The sequence below is a fragment of the Poecile atricapillus genome, chromosome 1 (assembly GCF_030490865.1).
Source record: "Poecile atricapillus isolate bPoeAtr1 chromosome 1, bPoeAtr1.hap1, whole genome shotgun sequence".
Classification (NCBI taxonomy): Eukaryota; Metazoa; Chordata; class Aves; order Passeriformes; family Paridae; genus Poecile; species Poecile atricapillus.
Genome location: NC_081249.1, coordinates 89599970 through 89621182, shown reverse-complemented (window position 1 = coordinate 89621182; position 21213 = coordinate 89599970). Strand labels below are relative to the sequence as shown.

The following is a 21213-nucleotide window of genomic DNA, read 5'->3' as shown; positions in this document are numbered from 1 at the left end:
TCATCATCAAAAACAAGGAACATTTTTTTTACTTTGCTATTTGGCAGCACTGTTCTGGAAATGTGTTTTATTTGCTCTTATAAAACTTTTTTTGAGCAATGATATTTCCTGGAAGGATAACCATGAAGCTTTTGGTGAAGAAAATGCTCTAGGCTACTAAAGGACAAAAAAAAGGTGATAGTAAACATATGGAATATGCTTCCAAGGAAACGACTGAAGCCAACTGCAGAAAAGATCACATGACACAACCACCAGTACTGGGGAGAAGAAGGAGGTTTGCTCAAAAAAATGAACAAACCAACAATAAAGTGATGTTTAACTAGTTGAAAAGTCTGGGCTGGCATGTTGAATCAGGTGGTCATTTCTTTAAAAAATATTTCATGTATGTATTAGGTAGATAGGCTGTATATATTCAGTCCTCATTTTCATACAGAGGGCTAAGATGGAATTTTGCAAATAGCAGTGTTGCACACCCGCATTGCATCAAAATAATGCGCAATACATCCTACAAAGCAATGTGTTAAGTTTTGAACCTTATTTTTAATAAAATAGTATTATAAAAATTATATATTATATAAATGATTAAGAAAATAATGAAATTACGTGAAACACTCCATCAAATGGCTCAGGAAGAGCTCTGTGGATTTCAGAGAATATACAGAAACAATATTTTACAGTGTCCTCACTGATCACACTAGTAAAAGCATCCCAGTGAATGAACAAAACAGCTATTTACATGGGCTCTCTGCACTTGGAGAAAGAAAGAGGTATCTCTGTCTGAAAACGAAACCTAAGGAGACAGAAAGTAACAATCTGTTCTAAAAATGCGATGAAATCATGGCATGTAAAATTCCTTCCATGCCAAGAAAATGCCAGAAACTCTTTAACAACCCTGAGATCGTGGCGGCTGGGTCTGGGTTTTAAAGTCTGAGAGAGTGTCTCCTGGAGCAACTTGCACATCAGTGCAGAGAGCTATGGCTAAGAAGGAGGCAGTGAAGATACCACCCACAGAACCACCATCCTCACCTCCTGCCACATGGAACATTTCTGGAAAATCCATTTTGCTGTGGAACAGACAAAAACTGTTTGACTGATGGTTTATGGGTAACTTCAAGTCCCAAGTGTCATCAGGAAGATTTTATCTTTCATGAGAGCCCTAGGTGATGTCACTGGACAGAGGACATTTTGCCTGAGGGGTGTCTTCAGTGAGCTGTCAGTCATTTAGACAATCTGTCAGTACAATGTAGAAATTCTGCAGGACACGAGAAGGGTTCAGTACTTATTGCTCCCAATCCATTTTGAAGAGGGAGTTCTTTATGTCTCCCATGCACTTCCAAGTTGGGCTGAGGCAATAAGAGGTCCATCCGTGTAAAGGAGTAGCACAAACCTATGCATGGAGAATTGCTACATGGAGACCAGCCCTACATCCAAAATATCCTACACACAAGGTGATTCAAGATAATATGAGGTAATCTTCTGGGGTTCTGTGGCCACAGGACAGATAATCAATCTGAGAGAACAGAGGGGCTGAGACATTTGCTCCCTGCTCCACTATCCCAGTGACACAGGAACAAATCTTATCTTCTTCCTCTAGCCCAAATTATTCTACCTCAAAGCATTGGAGAAGTGAGCATGAGTAGGGGTCACTATGCTTAGGTCTCCCTAGGAATGGTTAATCAATTTGTCCTTCAACAAAAAGAGACAGGGTGCTTCACAAATCACAGTAACATCTGTTTGTATACTTGCTCACGTCCTAAACGATTAACCAGAAGTCTTACATTCTCTGAGATCACAGAATCACAGAATTGATAACACTGGAAAAGACCTCTGAGATTGTCCCGTCCAATCTATCGCTGAACACCACCACGGCAACCAGACCATGACACTAGGTGCCACATCCAGCTTTTCCTTAAACAGGGACAGTGACTCCATCACCTCTCTGGGCAGTCCATTCCAGTGTCTAATCATCTTGTCTGTGAAGAAATTCTTCCTAATGTCCAACTTAAAGATAAGCTAGGAGTCTGAAGCGACTGGATCTAGGAGCCCTCCTTCTGAAATGAGGTACTAAAGTGTAGATCTGAATCTAGAGACAGGTTTAGACCACATCATCTGTGCTTGGTTCAGGCCCTCAGAAACTGTCCTCTGAGGCACTATGGTAAACGGCCAACAGATGGCTCCTGGCTAGGTGCTGTCCCCACTTCATTCCAGCATTTCCTGGGCAGCCTTTCAAACTGGGCATGTAGCTGGAGCTTTGGGAATCCCTGGGAATTTACCTGAATAGCATGCTGCAAAAAATTAAATATGAGAGGCTTAAGTCCCCTCTCACTGATTTATACTGGTATCATCCCACTAACTTTACAGACTTCTGGAGGGGCCTTTTATAATTATGGAAGTCAAAGGAGAGCCACAACCTTGGATATAATTTTCTATGCTGGTATAGATCAAAAATTGCAAAAGGAGTTCACTAATTACTGATAAGCCAGTATTTGCCTACACATGTGGTATCACAGAAAGGAGAATAGAACTCTTTTTCCCCCAAGAATACTACTTTGTGCCCTGAGTTGTGAACTATTATTACCTCCAAGTTAGTGCAGAGAATAGTTAACTACCTCTCCTTCTAACTCAGGAGATGGAGAGTCACTCTCCATTGTGTTGTTGTTCTTAGTTCAGATTCAATAGGCAGTGAGACATGTTTTGTGATTTCTTCAGCCTTTCCTGAGTTAAGTGCTCCTGAATGTTGTCATCCAGTTGGAGACAGTCCACACCCAGGGAATTCAGAAGAGGTTAAGTGCACCTGACATATGAAATTCAACCCTAGTGACAGCCAGGTCTATAAGACTCTGTGACTTTTAACTGGAGTTCTCTCCATGTGCTAAGATTTTGAATTACTCGAGGAACAGGTGTGAACATCTGTAAGTGAGCAATCCTTAGAGGGATGCAGGGTGAACCAGTCTCCATGTGTAGTAGTTAATTGTGCCAGCTGGCAGCTAGCACAGCTCAAGCCACTCTGTGCACATACTTGCTCGCTATGAAACGATCAGGAACATATGAATATTCTTCTGGTGTTCAAACTGGGAGCTTGATTTCTTCACACACCAGCATCAGTGGGGTGCAACTTTGCTAAACTCAAATTGCTTTCACTTTATACTGGTGTGAGCAGAGGGAAAGCAGGCAATAGCTCCTGAAGCACCAACAGGATATGTAACACTGTGAGCACCCAGAGATGCAGACTGGGGCTGGTACTACATATTGTGTATGACTGAACAACAAACAGAAGGATTTCTGAGGAAGGTAAGAATAAACTTCTGAGGAAGTTTATTCTAGCTCCAAAGTGACAAGGTAAGAGTATTCATCTCTCCTTTAAAAGGTGTCTTATACAAAAGCCCACATTCTGAACTCAGGGTCCTGGCAGAGGGGAAGGCAGATCACCCATGACATGGCTTCCCTTCAGAGTTAGGAGACCTTCTCAGACTCCTCAGCCCCAGGAATGCTGACTCTCTTGCATTATGTTGGGCTGTAATCCTACTGTGTCTGGATGTGGCACTTAGGGATATGGTTCAGGGGTGACTACAGTGGTGCTAGTTTGACTACACTGTATCACTGTAATCACTGTAGATGATTTTGAAGGTCTCTTTCAACCCTGATGAATCTGTAATTTGTGCCACTTTAGCCATAAATTAAACAAGCAGCAGTTAAAGTAATTTTATGATTTTCTCTTGCTAGGTTACAGTCCTTGAGAAATAATACTTCAAAACTAACTCATCCATCACTGACCCCTTACAAAAGTGGGAGTAATTCTACTGAGATTTCTAAACCTATGGTATTTCACTGGACTTTCTGTTGGAATTGTCTCAGGTCAAAATGTTCCTTATTGCTTTTACAGGAACCCATGAACATGCACTTTCCGATCTTAACTGCTTTTCTTTACAAGGTTGTTCCTCTCACCTGTCTGCTTGAAGCGGGGCTCTTCCTGCTGTTCCATAGCTATGGAGGTGAACATCTCCAAAGCTACTGCTGACTGCACAGTTAGTATCAATCTGCTTCCTTCATTTCTCCATTCTTTCAAATTTCTTCTAAAACTATCCATTTCCACTCTTGCTCATTCTTTATGTTCTTTTTTTCTGACGTTTCCACCAATTACTTCTGCTGCTCTATGGAGTTATGTGTAGCCAGAAGAAAACACAAACATTTTGGTCTTTGTGGAGACAGACATGGTGACCACAGGGAAATGCCAATGCTTAATGCTTCCAGACTAATAGGTTTTTCCCTATAGATAATACAGAGCAAATATTAAAGCACCACCCCTTGTTATAGGCAACTTGCTGGACAAACAGACTGACCAAGTGTTTTTGACCGTAGGACCTGGACTGATCTGTCAAAGCCAGATGGGCTATTGCAAGAACTGCATTTCAAGGAGGTTGAAACTATATAATGGGAAAAAACTGTAAAGACCCCTGTGTTTAATGTGCAGAAAAACTCTCTAAGGCCTGAAGCATAACTCTCTTTCACTGTCACTGTGCAAAAAGACAGTTCCCTTTTCTACTGCCCCGTTGGATGGCTTCCAGCCATCCCTTCTTACCACACTGACCATGCTTCCAGCTACTTACTGCAGCTTAACAGAATTGGAGGAGAGGAAATTTCTCAGCACTTTTAGCAGCCTTAGAGTCTAACCAGACCAGAGGGTTCTAGGGATACCTTTGGCCATTTCTAAGCTTATAGAAGAAAATTAAAGTAGTTCAGATTTTTTCTTTCTCAATCCCTTTCTCACATTTCTACTATCTCCATATCACCCTGGAAATCCTCAGCTTATAATTTTTTCTGATCCACAAATCCCCAGGCTTCTTGTTGGCGGATAGGAAGGAAAACACTGTTCTGACAAAGATGGTGGCTCTGAGGTCAGCATCTGCACTGAGTGCCCCAAGATGATAGACAATAAACCCCACCAGTTCCCAGCACCAGTGTCCTGGGATCAGAGCCCTCCCACACAAATCAGCAAGCTGCTACTGCCTGACTTCCTTCTACAATTCAGCTGGCAAGTATTCCTCATATAAATTTCCTGGGTTTTCATCAATTTGGTACAAGAGGCAAACTGGTATGTGAGATATTAAAAGACTATTTTCTACGCATCTTCATAGAAGAATCTTCAGCAGAATTTTTTGCTGCAGCTGGAGCATAGCAGGGATAATGCTCCCCTAACTGATCCAATAAAAGAAGTAGAGCTGAATTTAGTCCATGGCCATGCAGTTCATGCACTCAACAAATGTTTTACTTCAAACAATCAAAAATGTAAATTACAGGAGTGGGAACAATGACAAAATATTTACGTACTTAAAACTTCACATACTTAGAGAGGCCCAACAGACTTACTCTCTTTCTCTCATGATTTTGTTGGGTTGTTTGTTGTTTTCTTGTTGTTTTGGTTTGTTGTTTTGATTCTTTTTAATATTTTTTCCCCTGTATGTGTAGATATCTAATGTAGATCCTGTCAGATTCCATTAGCATAAAGATTTCTCTTGGGTGGAATGTGGCAGCTGCTACAAGCTGTTAAGGGTTTGGTCTTTTACTGTTTATTTTTGTTTGCAGGGTTTGTGAATATTTAGTGCAACAGGTGGCCTTTCCCTCTCCCCTGCAGTTGATTTGCTGCCCATTAGAACCTGCAGATTACAAAGAAGGTACAAAATCTGGGACATGTATGGACAAAGAAAATTTGGTGAACTTCATTTTTTTGTTGTTTTTATTTTTTTCCTATGAACCCAGCTGAAATTAGTGGAGTGGACACCTTGCTTTTGCTGCTGGTTGCAGACAGATCTCATGTTTCTTTTTAGATTTATGACTTTCAAACTGTCTACTACCACCCCACAAAATCAGCAGCCTAAGAACCATGCATAAAGCAGTGTGACATTACTGGAATTTAGAAACAAAATGTCACAACCCCATAAAAGTGAAAGAAAAGAAACTCACTAAGTCCAAACAGTTTGTAAGAATGAAAATTTATCTGGCTGTGGTGTGGCGGATGCTGGTGCAACTACTTCAGGTACACAACTGTTTTCCCTGATAACAAATACTTGGGGAGAAGCTAAACCAAAGATCTCAGTAACTTCAAAAACACACAAGAAGTCTGGCTGTGGCAAAGGCAGCAGGAGCAGCAGAGGTGAAGCAGTCTGGAGTTCAACAGAGCTGTTCAAATTAGCACGGTGTATTTTGCACAGCTGATCCAGCAATTGCTCTTGCTGTAGGCAAAGGTTTCTAAACACTTGGTGATTGTAACCATATGGACATACTGCACACAACAAATAACACAAAGATAGTTCTGCAGGTGTTCTTATAGATTTTCTTATCCCCCTAAACTTTTCCATTCACTCACAGGCCCTACTACATCAATCATCCCTTCTTCCAGCATTAGCCCATTATTGGCTACATACAGCTAGAATTTATAGCCTGTTTATTACTGATAATAGAGTCACAGAAAGTTTGTTTGCTCAAAGGAACCTTTTAAAGTTCAACTAGTGTATCCCTCAGTAATATTTATTATCATTTCATTCGTGACTGCAAGTTGCAACCAACATCAAGGTTTACTGATTTGGGGACAGTACAAACCTGTCCAAACCAAGAAATTAATCTATATTCATGCTGCATTGCAATCTCAGGCAGCCAAAATAGGCATTCAAGTAATTAATTTCTAGCCTAAGACCATGAAATCATGGCAGGACAAAATGGTATTCACATCAGCAAGACTCAAAAAGACAAAAGTGGAAGATGTCGTAGAGATGGAGAAATGTGGCATAGACAGATGGAATGACCTGATACCATCACAAGTGGTACCAATAGAGACAAGCTGATTCTGAAGTGAAGAATTCCTCTGGCACTTTAACCTCAAAATCTTCTTCATCCTCCTCATATGTAGTGCTATAAGGTACTTTTGTAAGATGACTTGAGCCAAGAAAACATGCAAAACCCACTCAAAAAATGCTGCGCTTACCAAAACTGAGTTTAAGACCAGTACAGTTATCACACATCTATGTCCCCATGGCAAACACAACTAGTAGGAGAATATAAAAACAAGCAGAAAGACCCAAAAATCCCATGGTGGCTTTGGCTCTAAATGCAGGTCTTGCATCAATTTGACTGTGCACTGCCAAGAGCTGACTGCCTCTGCCTTGTCTTATTCCATGTAAGACTGAACAAAGAGACACAAGACTCAGCAAAGAAAAAATCACCCTGATTCACGGGTATGCTCCAGCTGCTCTGCTCCACTCCAACAATGCAAAACAGCTGTAAGCCTGGTTTAACCAGAAAGTTAAATTGGGTTTATGACTTCTCAATATTGGCAAAGAAGTACAAAGCAGCTGGAGTTTACTAGTATACTCAGCCCTGGGGGTTTGCCCTTAAAAGTTAACTTTTGCTCCAGCCAGAAGAAAGAATATCAGCCACAGTTAAACTTTAAAGTGGGGTTTTATCTCACAGTCTATTGTAATTTTTCAAAGAATGCTGAGAAAAAGGAAACCTATATGCTACAACCAACATTTAGTTTAGGACCAGACTTCCAATTCACCAGCCCTAGTTTTGAACTGCATCAGCTGAAGATGGAGATGCTGACTGCTGGGCTCTGAACTCATCCTTGGCAAGCACAAATTCTCATTACAGAAGCGTAAGCCAGGTGACCAAGATTGTTCTGAGTAGTATCACAGCGTAGGCTTTCTATGTTGACTTCATACCAAATCCCATCGTATTCTTTGAGTAAATCTGCCTGCAATTCATCAATCCATGTTTTAGACTATCTATCACAACTAAAACTATCTCATCAAATAGATGATGACCAGAAACCTGTTCTATAAACTCTCCCATCTGTGGATGGTGGTATCTTGTTTGTTTAAAAGAATTTTATAAGCATAATTTTTCCCAGCAGAGGCTTCTGGCAACTGAATTTCAGGAGAACAAAATCATCTAAAGCAGCAAAAGTTGGACTCAGAGTTTGATGTTGTATTATTGTCTTCTGGAAAACAAGAACAGCTTGGGCCTTCAGTATGTCAGACTAGCTTTGAGGAAAATGCAATTTGAAATTTCAGTATAGAAGAAATGAAGATATTTCTAAAATTCCCTGAGGTGATTCTCTGCAGCTGTCATTCATATTGGACTTAGGACAAGGAATCACCGGTACAGCCTCACGAAAAGGCTGCTGAGTAGTGAATATTTATGAAGACAATATTTAAAATAATACAGGGCTTAAAAAGAGCATACAGAAAAGTAAGATTCTGTTAAATCAGAAGAAAAAACAAAAGAATGTAATACTGAAGAAAATACAGAAGAATGAAGAGAATGGAAACCTCTAAAAACATGAGAGGTACAAGGGAGAAAAGTGGGATGCTATTAAAAGAAGAGGGAGGTGAAATTGATGACAACTTTAATCTGGCCAAGATCCTGAACTGTACAGACTACAAAGAATTTGTCTGGCCAGTGTCCAAGAGTCTCTGTAAAATTAAAGAGTGGAAATGCACTTGAAAGTTAGAGCAAGCTAAAAAAAATAAGAGACCAGGCATTAGATACATTATATGCTGTAGCCTGTAAACATGGAGTCATTATTCTTATAAATAAAACCATACAACAAATATTTAGAGACCAACTCAAACCAAAATGTTGGCTCTAAATAACCACAAATTGTGCAGGAGTTTGAAACTAGATCCCAGCTCTGTGGCAGGCCCTTCCCTGGTGGAAAGGGGCACCAACCCTAGGACCGTCTGTTTCTGGATTCTGCGGCTTGGACAGCTCTCTGCCAGACAGGAAAAGAAAAATTCTTCATAAAAAACAGCAAACATGACACAAGATTAAGGCTGCAGAGGTATCCATTCTTCCTGAGACCAATGTGAAATCGCTGGGAAATTTAAAATGACTATGAAGTCCAGAAAATATTAACGCTTTTTGTAGGCACAAGCACAGTTCAAACAGAAGAAGCTTAATATTTTAAATATTTGCAAGCTGATATTTGGTGGCCTACAAACCGTGGGGAAAGAGACATTACATTTGTTTCCCTATACCATGGTGGTTATCATGACAGTAGTATCAGGGAGCCAGATGGTATCTTAATAACAAGAAAGGTCCTATATTTCCCTTAGTCCTTTTGAATTCTTGACACTGCTGTCACACAGCAGTGAGTCCCACTATGTAACTGCACACACAAGAAGAGAAAAAGTACTTTTTATTTGCCTTTATAGTATGACTGTCCATTTTCTGCAGTGCTGTAACAAGATATATGCCACTCTATGTATTTCCTTTCTCAGTGCAACTATTTTGAAAGGAAATCATTAGGAAATTTCCATGGGAATGGTTTCACAAGAAAAATGCAGATCCATTAGGCTGAAGTTTCAAGTTTGAGTTGTTTCATTCACAATCTACAATTTTCTTTTGGGAAAACAGTAATTATCAGGCTAGTCCTGTTGAACTGATGTTTGGGTTTGTAATAGTTCAACAAATCATTAAAGTGCACTTTTTTCATCTACATGCCACATTAGCCAAGCTGTCTTTCAGACCTCCCACATCCCTTTCTGAGCCAGACTTTGGAAAACTATCTGCCCTTGTACAATTTAGATTGCCCTCTATCTAAACTTCTTGGCTGTAATCCAAATCCTTTCAGATTTCATTCATGACAAAGCTTCTCCTTGACTCTAAACACTCAAATTGTTCTCTTGCCCAATCTGTCCTGTTGTTATTACTTACATGGGCGCACAGACACACACACACACAAAGACACATAAATATATGTATGGGATTGAATTCCTAAAAATGTATTTGGGGCTTAAATCAGTGATCTGCTGCTGGCTCACACAGCAGAGATTACAGTATTTTCAATGGTACTTTCCATTGGGAAGTTTCTTGCAATCAAATGTTCTGTTTGCTGTTTTGATCACCTCTGCAGAGTGACCAGATTTTTTTCCTAAGCAATGATTCTGGGGAAATTTCACAAATTATAAACATTTCATTTCCTTCATGTACAACTGACTTGCATCCAAACCAGCCGATTTTCCACCTCTGACTATGGAGCCATGCAGGTAGGATTGAGACAAAAGATTCTCCAGAAGAACCTGAGCACAGTTCTGGTTTTATTAGCTTCTAGTATTTCAAGACCAAGCTAGAAAAAAAACAAATTATTTTTAAAAGTAGCAAGGTAGGTGATGGAGTTGGTATGAGTTTATGGGAGGCAGAATCACGAGTGATTGAATAGGTTACAGGGCTGTATTACAACAGTATGGTGCATGGTCCTGGAAAAGATGTGTTAGGAACTTCAATCAAGCCTGCGCTATGAAAAGCAACTGTGTCATATAAACACAATTTAATTTGAAATCTGAAATATCACATACACATGCCAAGGCATAAATTGAATTTCCCCTCAGAATTTTTCTAAAATCCCACAGCTCCCATGTACTTCTACGGAGGAAAAGCAGCACAAAACTGGTCACTTATCCTGAGGGAACAGCCTCACTGAATTCATTCTCTCCTTTTCCCTTAACATTCGTGCTCCTTAGATGTGTATTTGTGGCTTGGCTTTTTCTCTTTTCTTTTAGCGACTGTCTTCAGCTGAAGCTCCCTAAGTCACATCCTGACACACTGTGCCAACCGCAGTCCCACATGTCCAAGTCCCTACATGCCATCACACACGCTGATTCCAGGAAGCGCGCGCTGCTGGACTTTGTTCCTTCCACTGAGCCACCCTGGTTTACGCCTGCTGAAGCCGTGGTCCCAAGTGTCATAACACCTTCACTGCACAGTTGTCCCACACGTGTATATCCTATTATCCAAACAACAGATGCACCAGAGTGCGTTCACACACACTCCAACATCTGGCGATCACAAGCTCACTGTGAAAACTGCATGGACTTCATTCATCTTTGCAGAACTCGCCAGCACTTCATCTGTACAACTGAAGAGGTGCATAACCTTTTTCACTTCACTGAGAGAAGTATGGGCTTTTAACGTGGCATTTACAGGCACACACAGGGAATACAACCAATCGCTTGCACTTACTCTAAAAGTACTTACTTAGTCCTTCTGAAAACAGGCCACGAATGGCTCTGGCATAAACACTTCACAGGTGTTACACACAACAACTTTATATATAAAGTATATATAAAAAATAAATATTTCTGTTTCTCAGTCATACCTGTACCTGTGCCTACATGCCTTACCTACTGTGAGGCTCATTTTTCCACTTTCTGGTTAGAAGCCGTGTCAGAATAAAACTGATAAAAGGAAATGGAGAATCATATCCAGATAGCTATTAAATTAAAAACATCCTGCTGCTTAAGACTAAAACTGATGATTGCATAATTCAGCATTTCTGAACACTGGAAATTTCCAGTCTGTTTTCCTTTGTTTCTCTCATCCACATCTAATATAAAAGATATATTCAAGGAGAATGTTGGCAAAACCTTCTGGTAGTTTGGTATTTTATGAAAAATACTTTAATTCAGAATGCTCATGCCTGCTTGACTCTCAGTTCAGCACACTAAAAACAATAGAATGCCACAGTGTGATGTCCTTTGGAATGTGCATGGTCTGGAAGCACTGAAGTCTCAAAGGTCTCAGGTTTGCCTGGTTACCCCACCAGTGATGTCAAAGCATCAGTGGTGACCTCAGATAGCAGCTGGTTTCTGTGACCTCAGATAGCACCCTTTAGGGATGTCAAAAACAGGGCTAGTAATTTTCTGTGTATGAATACCCACACATTTTCAACCATGCAGAACTAAACTATTTCATAACCCATTCTTTTAAAACCTTTAAAAGCATGTACTACACTTGGAAAATTATATGCATATTTTGAGCCTGCTGAGCGTTCTTTCCAACCATCTTTTCTCTAAAAAAATTGGCCTTTTGATAGTGGAAATAATGGCTTGCTGTATCTTACTGCAGATGAGAAAAAGAAATATGAAGCATTCTAATTAATGACTTCATTTAGAAAACAAGGATGAATTTTTCATGTGGAAAGGAAATCTACCAAATTCTCAAAATTTCAATCTCCACTACAACTAAAAATGCAAATATTCCACGTATTTTTGAAATAGAAAATGAGAATTCACATCACCATTAACTTCTACTTTAGCCTTCACAAGTTTAAAATAGCACTGACAGATATACAGATAGCACATTGAATTTGCAGTCTCCACACATCTTCCAAAAAGCCCTGTTCAAGCTCACTCTGCCATCCAGCTTCAGAGCTTGCACATTGAGACACTCCTCTCCCACTCAGGGTTTCTATTACAAACAACTGTGGCACAGAGGAAGCTGAAGGTATGCTAACTGCAGAAAATGCACAGAATGGAAAGTCAAAATCATTCAAACTAAAGCTCAGAGATGGAAAGACACCCATGGACACCAACACACCAAGAATTCAGTGCCTGTCCATCCTACCAGTACCATTTAGCATATTCCTCAAAAAAAATCTTAATGAAAAAGTGTGTGACTTTTCTGACATACAGGTGATTTGTTGCATCCTTCCCAGACACTGCTGCAGATTTATCTTTCTGCTCAGTTCAAGAAGAACACAGAGGAAAAAGAGTTTAATTTGCCATTGGGGTTTCATTGGGAGTGGGGCATAATTGCACAACAGCCAGACAGCACATGCCTTATAGGGTTTCTAACGTATTATTTCATCACTTAATTTATTATCTGTGGTGCTCTCATGCATCCTCCCATGCCCTCCTTATTGCTGAAATGCTGCCATCTGTGGCTCAAAACTTTCTTTCAGCGCTTTCCATACTGCAGCATTAAGTGGTTGGAGAGAAGTGCTGAACTAGTAAGGGATCCACCAGTTCTCTTGGGGAAAAAGAGGAGAAGAAAAAGAAAGTCTCAGAAGAACATACTTTCCTCCCCCGCTCTCCACCTTCTTTTCAATCATACTTCTGTCACCTTCTTCTTGTGTGGTAAAATTTGATGTGAAAAGCAGCCCGGGCTTGTCTCTGATGCTGCTGAGTTTGACCATGTGGCTACGGGAGGAGGCAGCAATTTCCTCTCCCAGTACAGTTTGGAAGCCCCACAGCGATGCTTCAAAGTGAAACTCTGACCCACCCCTTCCAGCCTGGAGCCCAGCAGGGTCTGAGATGCAGCTGGGCTGCTCTTCAGTGAGATGCACCATGGAAGGAGGAGAGGGAGAGGGAGGGAAAGGACAAGGCTGAAATAGAAGTACAACAAATGTACAGGGTAAGAAAGGAGAGGGAAGAGGCTGGGGATTAGGACAGTTTATTGGGTGGAATTGGCTCCTTGGCATCAAATGCTGTGAAGAGAGGACAGTCCAGGAGGCATTACAGCCTTCTCACCAAAAACCCCAGCAGAAGGAATGACAGTGAGCCAGGCCTATGTTCTCGATGCCCCACCATTCGTTCCCTCCCTTTCCACAGCTCGTGTGGCTTTGTACTTTGTACTTCAGGACTTTCAGTCTGGCTTTGTACTGCTGGCTGCAGGTCTGATCTGCTTGAGCAGATCAGCTCATTTCCTCCTGTGTGCATCAGCTAAGGAGGGACCTCTTAACCCATCTCAGCAGCTTTCTTGCCCACATCCATTTCATGATGGAGAAAAACATTAACGCAATAGGGAAATGTGGGGTTGCTTAAACAGAGCGCTCTTTGTTGCATAAAGCACCCAGAATCCTGACTGGCATTCTGTTTTTGACTCCTGAGAGTCTGGGTTTTACATAAATTTTATGGCCTTTAGGGGCAAAGAAACTAGTACTAAAATGCTTTCACACATTTACACAGAGCAGTTGCAGGCAAGTTTCACTGAGGAATAGATTAAAAAAAACAACCAAAAAAAAACAAACCAAACAAATAAAGTAAAAGAAAAGAAAATAGAAGTGGCTAGGTGAAATTAAATGGGTATTTCCATGGCTGAATTTCAAGATGTCTTTGCAAAATGCCAGTTTTGCAGCCACGGTTACCTTTCTGCTGCTAAAACAAGTCAGGATATTTACAGGAAGGTAAACAAATGAAATTTGTTGGCTTCACTTGAAAATAGGAGCAATGGGTTTTCCCCAGAAGGCAGCAAAGCAAATTTAACATTAGATCTATTACATCCCCTGCCTTTCTGTATTTTTCTCTGCAACCAGAGCAAGACCCTCACTCATTATATTGAATATTTCACAGAAAAACAGCTATTTTATGTGAATTTTACTCTAAACAGTGTGCCTTTCTTGAAAGGAAGACAGCTAGAGAACAACCAATTTCTCTGTTTACTGAGTGGGAGGAGCTGAGAAGGTCACATCCATGGGACATGCTTTGTGTAATAACTGTGGTGTTTCTAAATCCAGGAAGGCATCTCAGTGTCAGTTTATAGGATTACTCAGAAAGCACAACTTTGTGTTTTTTCTTGAATAAAGAATTCCTTACACCGATTGCTAATCATAAAGCTATTCAGTAAGAGCCTCCTGTGCAGAGAAGCCCTCAGAGCACAGGGCAAGTGTCCTGTGCCAGATGTTGCTGGGGTAACCTACAGTATCCCACTGCCTTCACCACACTCACCCAGGCTCACAGCTCCAGAACTTGTTCTTCTCGGGTCCCTCGTGTTCCAAGCAGCAAGAGGCCATGCAGCCCTCTCTGGGGGGACAGGTGGCAGAGCGTGCCCCTTCCACAGCACAGCCAGGAGGCACTGGCTGTCCCCCACACTGAAACCTGAGCCACAACAACCCCCTCCTCCTGGACAGGCTGTGACAAAGAGCGTCCCTCGTCCCAGGAAAGACCAAGGTTCCCTCCTGCACGTAGCACAGGGTACACGCACCAGTGCATGCCTCCTGCAACCAGCTGGTTTTGCTGCATCATTGCTGTTGTCCTGCTACCCTGCAGGCAACTCCTCATACATCAGCAGGAGCTCCCTGCTACACAGAGGCACGGGGAGATGGCAGTGGGGACTGTGGTCGGTTCATCACGTCGCTTCTGCTTCCTCCTCAGGGATGAAGCCCTTTCCCTACTCTAACATGAAGTCTCTCCCACAGGAGACATGTCCCCACTAACTTCTCCAACATGAGTCCTTCCCACAGGCTGCAGTTCCTCACGAGCTGCTCCAGCACTCATCCCTTTCCACAGGCTTTCGGGTACAGACTGCTCCTGCATGGCTCCCCTGCAGGGTCACAAGTCCTGCCAGTAAACTTGCTCCAGCATAGGCTCCATTATCCATGGAGCCACAGGTCCTGCCAGGACCCTACAGGGTCACATCCTTCTTCCAGTATCCACTTGCCCTGACATGGGGCTCTCCATTTGCTATAAGTGGGTCCCTGCTCCCCCATGTACCTCCAAATTTCAGCTCCGGTGCCTGTAGCACCTCTTCCCATTCTTCTTCACCTCTTCCCATTCTTCTTCACCAGCCCTGGTGTCTGCAAAATTGTTTCACATATCCTCACTCCTCTCTTCTCTGACCACAATTACTTCTGCACAATAATTTTTTTCCCCCCTCTTAAATGTCACATGCAGTACTAATGGCTATTAGACCAAAAGATAATTAAACAGTTTCTTGCAACATGAACAAATCCTGTGATTTTTTTATGATAGAGCTGTAAAATTCATCACCCACCAGTAATTATAAGATTTGTCAATATTGCTGTGCTGTTCACTGCAAAATCTCGTTTTTCTGGAATCTATCACAGTCTCACCACAGTTACATTTGTGAACATTTGCAAGGATTAACTTGGGGTTCCCCCACTTGTGCTGTAAGCAGGACTGGGCAGAGCAGCTGGGGAACTGGCAGGGAACTAAGCAGGAACTCCAACCACAAAAATCTCCATGCAGTGAGAACAGCTTCTGTCCCCACACACTGACCCACTGAGTGAGTTCTGCAGACTCTTGGTGCAAGGACTGTGTGCTGCTCTTTCACCCTCAGAGTGAGAGGGGCACACGACCCAGCTTGAGGAACTTGAGTGTGTTACTTCCAGCTATAAAATATTTGCTTAACAGCTATACTGAGCTGCTGGAGCAGAGCAAAACAGCCTTCATGCTGCTTAGCACCTGACCCACTGTTTTTTCTGATTTTATTGTATCTCTTTTACAGTATCATTACTATTTCACACTTTATTTCTTTCACAGTCCTGAGACAGTCTATGCACTCCTGGTGATTTACTGCATGTGATTTCCTCCCATTTATTTAGTCCGTAGCTTTTTATTTCAAAGGTCTGAAAAGCACTCAAAAGAATCTGCCAGAAATGTCCAGCTTTTGAGTAAAAAGTGTATTACAGTTCATACAAATCACTCACACAGGCCAGCACAGTCTGTCTAAGAATGCAGAGCTTTTAAACTTTATAAGGCAGCATGGTTGCCTTGACAGTACAAAACATCAGAAAGCAAAAACCTCTGTGGTAGCACAGACTGTTTTAGCACAGATCCCAATATCCCAATAAATGCTTTGTTTTCCACATACAATTTAAAGCAATTTTATGCAGAATTTCTGACGGAAAACTATTATATTCCAAGTTCTTCAATGAGCTCAAACCATTTCTTACTTATTTAAGACCGAGGTTGTTTTGAGGGGGTTTACATAAGGGTTGCACATGTGCAAGGGCAAAGACACACAGATCTACTTACATACAATGTCCTCAACCTCCTGCCAGGAATATTTCCCTGTGCCTGAGCTCATCTGTGTTAAAAGCATCCTGGGGAGGACCAAGCTGAACCACACTTATGACAATTGCTCAAACCTGAGCCATTCCCTCATAGAGGCCATGATTAATTCATGTTTGCTATCTCAAAGCAGCAGCAATGTATTAGCACTCACCACTGGGCAGGTCTGTGCCTCCCTGCACAGACACAAAACCCTCCCCCAGAAGCTGGGCTCACTGACAGTGTCTGAGGACTGGCAGCTACAGACAAACTCTGCAAATCCTTTCCCCCAATCTGTATCCCTTCACAGTCTTCCATTTCTCCTTGCCATAGGCAATGGCAAGGGCAGCCACTGGTGCTCTCTAAGGCTGCACCCTGCCTGAGTGCTTAGCAAAGAAAAGACACCTCAGGCAGTTTCCTTTCTCTGCTCCCAAAGTCAGGGCATTCAGCAGAGGACATTACAGCAGAAACACGGGTGAATTTTGGGTTCAATGCAGTTACTGTCTCGGGAAAGGTAATCTTCTGACCTCCTAAGATAAACACTCCAAGTTTTAATCTTTAATATCATAAAAGCCTTAGAGGCATAGTGCTCTCTGCTCTCAGCAGATTTAGATGGAGCAGATAAAATCTGTTAGGGACAATGGGAGAAAGAAGAATGCAAGGAGAAAAAAGAGTACAAGAAGCAAGATCAAAAGGACTTGGAAGGACACAGAGATGGAAAGAGATGATGTGGTGAGGTTATGGGGAGAGAAATAATTTATGGAAGAGGAAAATAAAATAAAAACAATAGGCAAAAGACTTAACGAAATAAAGGAATAGTGGAAAAATAAAGCAAAAATAAAATCTGCCCACACATACTCAAAATAATTCAGTGTCTGCAGACTTAGTAACCAAGAAATTAAATCACTGAAAACATTCTCAAGAATTTCCTATGTGGCTTGGTGGCTAATGCAAACATTCAGGAGCCACCTCTCCAGTCACAGAGAAGGATACAATACTTTTTATTTACTAAAATTAAGGCTTTGACTCTAAGTTTCCCTAAAAGACCTGTTGACTCATATCCACCCATGAAACTCCTCAGGCCACCCTGAGTTCAAATGTCTTCAGAGAAAACTGGTAGAAACTCTGTAGATTACAATAGTAAGACAGGAGAAGGCGCAGAAGAAGGTGAATGGGAAAAAGCTAAAGAAATCAGTGGGAGAAAACATTAGGAGATGAAAAGACAGCAAATATGTATAACAGCACAGCTCTAAAAAGCACAGTGCAAGTAATAAAGCAAAATAAAGGCATTAAAAGGACATTGGAAAGGCATAAAACCTTGAAAGAAAAATATAAAGAGGAAAGAGATTATGGAAAATGTAAGTCAGGCTGAAGCTCAGAGATTATTCTGACATGCTAAAGACTTTGAACACCTCACCAGTGTTCCCCAGGTATAACTTTTATTCCTCTGGGAGATGCCCACATTGCACAAAACAGACAACCACGTGCAGGTGGGCACAAAGCCACATAAACTGGATTACAGAGGAAATCCATGAAACTCCTCTACTACTGTTTCTTAACCCACTACAGTATTTCTCTGTGCACTTTTAACTCAGTACAAATGAATTGCAGGTCCCACCTCAATCACAACAGTTACATTATCTACCTCAATGGCATTTTTCCTCATTTCCAGTGATACTGGAGATCTTTAATTATTCTCTGTTGTGCTCTTTTTCTACACAGATATAGCTCAGACAGCAAAATGAGGGAGAACAAGCTCTGCAGTGTGATATACTAGAGGAAGCACTCCTGCATCTCCATCTCAAATTAGAGTGCTCTTGCCAAGGACCTTGGAATGGACTTACAGGCAGCTGAAGTCAGGACTTTCCGCACCACCCTGTGGAAGCTCAGATAGAAGCAATTATGGATTGATTGGGAAAACATGCAAATATTATGTGCAAGACAACAGATGACATCCCATAACCACTATTATATAATTTGGCCCCAAACTGAGGTATGACTTTTTTCTACCAACAGAGGCCTCTGAAATCAGAAAGTACAGACAGGAACCCAGGGATTAAAACTGCTGAGCTGGTCCAGTTTTTGCAGCTGTTAATCCAGCAGAGGAACAGGAGAAAACATTTTGCACAACCTTCGAAATTCCCCTGGTAGTAGTGAGAGGGCAGGTCCAGATGCCTCACACAAAATGAGTATTAACAACTGAATTTGCTGCGTTTACTTCTGTGTTGTTTTCCCCATTTCCTCATCCACCAATACCTCTTGATCAAAGAGATCAAAGGAGGTTGAATGGCCAGGAGCAGAAGGATTGGCTGGGTCCCATGGTCCTATAACATCAGTTTCTTGAGGAGAAGCTTTAAAATCATGGTGTCTTACCAGGATACAGGGCAACCATGACCCCCAAAAATGTTCTCTTCCTTCACCATATGGGGATTCTCAGCAGCAGAAACATTTGGGAGCCTTTGGAAAACATAGGTCGTGACTGAAACATCCAGGATACCTAAAATGATCGTCACAGTGCTGAACCACGGACCTGAGGACCACAACAACCCTGTTCACCCTGCTTGGCCACCATAACCCACAGTACCAAAGTAACCTTGGAAGTCCTGCTCTGGCCCCAAAGGGAAAATGTTGGATGAATACCTGACATGCAGTTTCTTCTTTGGCTTTTAGCTCAGCCTGGGGAAGCAGTCTGCAGGGGCCAAGCAGGGTTCCTCCTGCAGTGCTCCTCCACCTGCCTGAGAGCACACAGAGGGGAAGGTGGACATGAGAGCACATGGACCAAGCTCTTGTCATCAAGCAAGACCTAAAGCAGACTGGCTTTAGCCTCAGGGTTGGGTGCGTGGGTATATGTGCATTTGTATCTGCAGCTAAGGATCCACCAAGAGGGGGAGGGTAGCAAGGGGGCTGCACATTCATAAACACTGATTAAGTAACACAAGATACCAGCATTTTTTTGAGTCTGTTGTTCTACTCTACCTGAGAAAATGATGGGAAAATGAAACTATGAATCTGGTCAAAACCTGCTGATGGATTAGTTTTTCTTCAGAAAATGCTATTTTTTGAAAGTAGAAGTTATCCAAGAGGTATTAATATTGTTTCATATTTGAAACTATGTCTAATTCTCTGTTTCATTTTGATTAGAATCCTTTTTATACATTTCCAAAAACTGACATCTGCAAAAATGTCAGTATTAAAATGTCCAGGTATAATTTTCTGAAATGTTTTGCATATTCCCACTTACTAAAATATTTTACCCTCTACTATGTGCAGTAATGCAGGAAACAGAAAAATAACGCAGATACCGAGCATCTGTAAGAACAGATGGCGGAATGATCCAGCTGATGGAAGGAAAGGTGAGCAGCTCTTGTTCCCTTTCCACAAGTCAGTTCTGCAGGTGCTCTGCTCCGCTGGAGGCCCCATGTGGTGTGGGAAGACTGTACAACCCCACGCCTGCTACAGTGTAAAACGTCCAGACAAAGCACAACTGCTCTGAAAAACTAAAAGGTCAGCGAGGACACCTTGCATTGCCCACTCTTCAATCATCTCCAGGTCAAATCTATTCAATTTCTCAAATGTTTTCGGGAGAAGTCTAACCTTTCAAGCTGGCCTGGGATGTGAAACTTAAGCTGAGTACTTCCAAGGCATTCCCTTCATCTGAAAAAGACATTATTCTTTCAATTCCAGCAGCACCTTTCTTAATGGAAAGTAATCTCACTTCCCTCTAAGGGCAGCCCTCCATAAAATAGAGGTATTTGCACACAGGGCTCCAAAGATTACAAGAGATTTTTAATTTTAGTACAGGTTTTTGTTTATTTGTTTGTTTGTTTGTGGAGGTGGATTTTATAAGTAGCAGTTTTGCTCTCTGACTAAGATTCAGTCTTAAATGTGAGGACATAACCATGGAAGAAAACAATGTTTTAGAAAGTACTAACTCAATTCCTCTAAAAACCTGTGCAGTATTATCTTAAGACAGAGCGTCAGTGTAACCTAATGTAATCCAAAGTCTAAAAAAAACACTTTCTTTGCCATTAAGGGTGAAAAACAACATTTCGGTGTCATTCACAGTTGATTCACAAAAGATTCACAATCTTTTTCAAGATTCCTTAAGTGTTGAATCCAGCTCCTTGAAACTCCTCCTATGGAGCAGGCAGGCATGAGCCAGCTGAAAGTCATCTGCAGCAATCTTCTGTCCCACTGCCTTATTTTTGTTCGAGTTTCGTGAGGCTGTTTTTTTTTAGCATGAGATTTCAACGGAACTGAAAATATCTCGTAGCACAAACTCCGCAGCATGCTGTGAGTAATTTACAGCTGCCAAAACCATCTAAATCAAATCCCATGAGGGATTCTTCTTTCTTCAACCCATGCACGTTAGAAAACAAAAATGGCCAGCAGCCATTCTCCTTCTCCTCCTTCTCTTTCACTGAGCAGATTCCTGCAGCTGGAGCAGTGTCATTAGAATCTCACTAATGGACTCCAGGACAGAACAGAAACATGGTGCAGTTTACAGCAAGCAGTTCAATTAATAACAACAGCTTCACCTTCTTTTTCTTTTTCTTTTTCTTTTTCTTTTTCTTTTTCTTTTTCTTTTTCTTTTTCTTTTTCTTTTTCTTTTTCTTTTTCTTTTTCTTTTTCTTTTTCTTTTTCTTTT

The 21213-nt window shown here is 41.5% G+C and overlaps 1 protein-coding gene across 1 annotated transcript in view; it reads right to left on the bottom strand.

Annotated features, from left to right (window-relative positions):
* Positions 1–21213, bottom strand: part of TBX15 (T-box transcription factor 15) — a 90679-nt gene that overhangs the window by 36916 nt on the left and 32550 nt on the right. The gene's annotated exons all lie outside the window — the stretch shown is intronic.